General features: G+C 38.0%; 1 pseudogene; it reads left to right on the forward strand.

Annotated features, from left to right (window-relative positions):
* Positions 1-4,041: 4,041 nt before the first annotated feature.
* Positions 4,042-4,383, forward strand: LOC140523884 (eukaryotic translation initiation factor 1 pseudogene; annotated as a pseudogene).
* Positions 4,384-4,966: the final 583 nt, after the last annotated feature.

Genomic DNA, 4,966 nt, shown 5'->3' on the forward strand with positions numbered 1-4,966 from the left:
TGGCCTGAGGTTGTCTTAAATCCAATTAGGCCCTCAGTCCTTATAGCCCTCTTTAATTTTCACAATAAAAGCAGCAGGAAAAAAAAGAAGTTTGAACAGAGTATAAAATCACAGTTTTTAGATTACTTAAAAGCACTAATTGTACTGTTGGTATTCCAAATGTGAAATTATTGTCCAATATGCTACTACAGGAGTTCAGTCACATTAATTTTGACATCCTTACTATAACTGAAACCCAGAGATAGGATATTATAGCTAAAGGGAAGGCAAGTTCAAATGTTTTACTTGGAAAAGAATTGGCAGAGTTGGTTTTATCATGTGTACAAAGGACAGAGGAAATTTTTGTTCAGCTTCTTGTGTTGTTGAGTCATTTTCAATCAAGTCTGACTCTTTGTGACCTCCTTTGAGGTTTCTTAGCCAAAACGCTGGAGTGGTTTGCCATTTCCTCTCCAGCTCATTTACTGAAAAGGAAACTGAGGCAAATAGGGTCAAGTGACTTGCTCAGGGTCACACAGCTAGTGTCTGAAGGCAGATTTGAACTCAAGAAGATGAATCTTCCTGACTCCAAGCCTCTCACGCTATCCTAAAATCCTCATGAAGGTAATTTGCATCTCATGCAAGGTGAAATGCCATAGACATGGACACTGAGCAGAAAAGGTTGACTTCAAATTCCACTTCATACAATTACTGAATGTGTAACTACTAGCAAACCACTTACAATCTCAGTGCCTCTATTTCCTCATCTTTAAAATGGCGATGATCCCTATAGCTCCTATCTCATAGGATGCTGTGAAACATATCCACTAATGTATGAAAAATTTTTTTCAAGCTTTAAGCCAACATCTGTTGACCAAGATCACAAAACATGGAAATTTCTCAATAAGAGACTGCATATTAAATGAACACTTTAATATTTGTCACTTTCAAACAATGAAGGATATAAGGTAGGATGGAGACAATATAACTCAAAATCAAGAAGTAAATTGTTATAGATTATGCAGAAATTTTACAGTAAAAAGTCATGAACACTTTCTTCAAGAAGAGATGATGGAGGCCTTGGACACAGTAAAGATCAAATAATATGAAAGAATTAAAACAGCTGTATTTCATCATATTTTTTGTTTTTCAGTTGTTTTAGTCATATCCAATTCTTCATGACTCCATTTGAGATTTTCCTAGCAAAGATACTATAGCAGTTTGCCATTTCCTTTAGCTCATTTTTACAGGTGAGGAAACTGAGGCAAATAGGTTGAAGTGACTTGCCGAGAACCACACAGCTAGTAAGTGTCTGAAGTCACATTTGAACTCAGGTCTTCCTGACTGTCCACTGTTCCACTTAGCTTTCCTATTTCATTATATGGGGAAAAGACTAATTGTGGATGTGGGAATGATTTCTGAATCAGTGAGGCCATCAACTTGCTCCCCAAAAGATAAATGATCATAAAATGTTAAGAAGGAAAAAATGAGAATAAGCTACAAAGTGTAATTATAAGAACTTCATTATGACATATTTATGAGAGATATTAATGCAGAACATGGCAAATAAATAGAGGAACCAGAATGGACACTAATTATCACCATTTCCGAGGAAAGTCTTACATCTCAATGATCACCAAAACAGGAAGGCAAAAAGTCATAGTAACCATGTATGCTAGCAAAAGTCACATCCCCTTGCTAAGCAGTGTTATAGTCACCAAGGATAACACTGGTTCAAAATGAAATTAATTTTAAAAATCTGAGGTCTATGGAGGGAAATCATTGTCAACATTGCTTTGTAAAATAAGAAAAACAGAGAAAGGAAAGTTAGTTTATAGGAAGTTTGATTTAAGATCATATTAATTAGTACAGATCAGCTTAAGGGCATTTAAGAATGAAAGTGGAAGGAGAAAGATAGTCAAAAATGCAAAAAAAAAAAAAAGGCTGCCAAGATTTCTACAAACCATTTTTGTTTCCCTCCACCAAAGACAGTGGAGTCATCAAATTAGGCCTCTAACAATACAGTTACCGATATGTCACTTAAGGAAGTAAAACTGTCACTAAAGAAAATAAATAGTGAATATAAATGCTGGATATGAGTTAGACAGCACTACAAAAACAATTCTCAAGACATTTTAAAATTAAGATTCTGAGTAATCAGAAATTGGTAGATGATAAAACTACTGGATAAAGGGTGATAGAGATGATGTCAGTAGGCATAGGCTTATATGTCTCCTTTCTCAGTTCTACAATATATCTATTGAAATATAGATGTATCAAGGACACACTTGAAAATATCATAGAGTCAAGCATTTTTGTAAATGAGATCCACGCTTATTTTATTGTTATGCAGTTGCTTGATAAGTGCAGAGAATACAGGATACTGCGTTTATTACTTGTTGATGATAAAAATGAATTTGACTTGGTCAAGAAAATTGTAGCCTCAAGACCCTCATCAAATAAGATCTCTGTTATGGATGTGTGAAGATCTTAAAATATTTCTTGATATACTCAACAACAGAAATAACTTTATTCAGTGTTTCTTTATTAATATCAAGGAAGGCACAGAAAAGGAAATATATGCTTTGAAAAGAGATCATAGAGGATTCTAGTGAGTAGCCCAAATACCAGAGGAATTCCCTATGACTAGAAAAGTCTTCCAGTTATTTAAACTAGCACTTCACACCTTGTACCAAGACAAGTTCTATATAGATGTAAGACTATATAAAAGTTCATATAGTAAACAAATTATAGGAACGGGTGGGGGGAACTTCATCTCTATGGACAGGAAAAGAGTCCACCAAAAGAGGGAATGGGTGGTATTACAGAAGATAAAATGGACAATTTTGATAATATTTTTTAGAAAGTTATTACACAGTTGTAGAGGGGCAGAACAAAGATGGTGGAGTAGAAAGAAGGACCTATAGAAGGTCCCCTACATAGCCCACAAAATACCTGTAAAAAATTACTCTAAACAAATTCTAGAGTAGTAGAAGCCACAAAATAACCGAATGAAAGATGTTTCCAGCCCAAGACAGCCTGGAGGGCCAGCGGGAAAGGTCTATCACACTGAACACAGAGCAGAGCCCAGCTCACAATGGGCCACTCATCGTGGCAGGGACAGGACATGGAGCAGGCTTCAGGGAGCCACCGGCAGCAGTAATTCCCAGATTGCTCAAACCACAAACGCCAAAGACAGCTTCAAAGGTCAGTCAGAAAGCTCCTTCACCCAGGAGAAGGGAACGCAGTCTAGACCACTGGCAGCAGCCACTGCAGTGGCAGCATCCATTTTTGGAGCCCTCTGCCTAAAGCCTCTGGGGGAATTGTGCCACTGATCTGAATCTTAGCCCTAAGCATGGCCCTGGGGTGAGGAGGAAGGCTGACATGGTGGAGCTGGAGGCAATTGTGGAGAAGGAATTCTACTGACAGATTCTGGGCAGAAAAGTTTTTGGTTGCTCCCAGAGCAGTGTGCAGGCCAAGAGCAGAACAAACTCCTCTCCCTTGATTGTGCCACCTTGGAGGAACTGAGAACTTACAGGTTCCCAGAGTATACCCTCCTCTTGACAAAGGACTCAGAAGGAAGTAACTGACTGGGGAAATGACCAAAAAGGGGAAAAAATAAGACTATAGAAGGTTACTTTCTTGGTGAACAGATATTTTCTTCCATCCTTTTGGTTGAGGAAGAACAATATATACCATCAGAGGAAGTCATTGCCTCCAAAACCTCCAAAATAAACATGCAATGGTCTCAGGACATGGAAGAGCTCAAAAAGGATTTTGAAAATCACGTAAGAGAGATAGAGGAAAATTTGGGAAGAGAAATGAGAACAATACAAGAAAATCATGAAAAGCAAGTCAACAGCTTGCTAAAGGAGACTAAAAAAATGCTGAAGAAAATAACACCTTTAAAAATAGGCTAACTTGCCCAGTCATTGAGCTGCCACTGAGGACTCAGCAGCCTACCCCTCAAGCCCCCTCACTTCCCAACACTCCATCTCCCCTGCCCGCCTTCTCCTGCCACCACTTCCACAGGCTGTTTCCACTGAGGAAAAGGAATTGTATCATATGGCCACTATCAAGAACCTTCACTCTTTGTACTCCTTTGCTGACACAAGTAAGAGTGACAACCTGCCTTCTACTGGGACTGAGGATTATATCTATATAAGAATTCAACAGAGAAATGGCAAGAACACCTTCACTACTGTCCAGGGGATCACTGATGATTATGATAAAAAGAAACTAGTGAAGGCATTCAAGAAGAAATCTGCCTGCAAGGGCATTGTAATTGAGCATCCAGAATATGGAGAAGTAATTCAGCTACAGGGTGACCAGCACAAGAACATATGCCAGTTCCTCATCGAGACTGGATTGGCAAAAGAAGACCAGCTGAAGGTTCATGTGTTTTAAGTGCTTGTGGCTCACTGAAGCTTAAGTGAGAATTTTCTTGCAATGAGTAGAAGAATTCCCTTTCGTCCCTTGTCACAAGTTTAAAAACCTCACAGCTTGTATAATGTAACCATTTGGGGTCTGCTGTTTAACTTGGACTAGCGTAACTCATTCATGTAATAAACTGAAAAGAGCCAAAAAAAATAGGCTAACTCAACTGGCAAAAGAGGGCAAAAAGCCAATGAGAAGAATGCTTTAAAAAGCAGAGTTAACCAAATGGAAAAGGAGGTTCAAAAGCTCCTTGAAGAAAATAGATCTTTAAAAATTAGAATGCAGCAGACAGAAATTAATGACTTTATGAGAAGCCAAGAAATTACAAAACAAAACCAAAAGAATGAAAAATAGAAGACAATGTGAAATATCTCATTGGAAAAACAACTGACCTGGAAAATAGATCCAGGAGAGACAACTGAAAAATTATGGGACTACCTGAAAGCCATGATCAAAAAAAGAGCCTTGACATCATCTTTCATGAAATTATCAAGAAAAACTGTCCCAATATTCTAGAACCAGAGGGCAAAATAAATATTGAAAGAATCCACCA

This window comes from Notamacropus eugenii, chromosome 2, assembly GCF_028372415.1.
Source record: "Notamacropus eugenii isolate mMacEug1 chromosome 2, mMacEug1.pri_v2, whole genome shotgun sequence".
Classification (NCBI taxonomy): Eukaryota; Metazoa; Chordata; class Mammalia; order Diprotodontia; family Macropodidae; genus Notamacropus; species Notamacropus eugenii.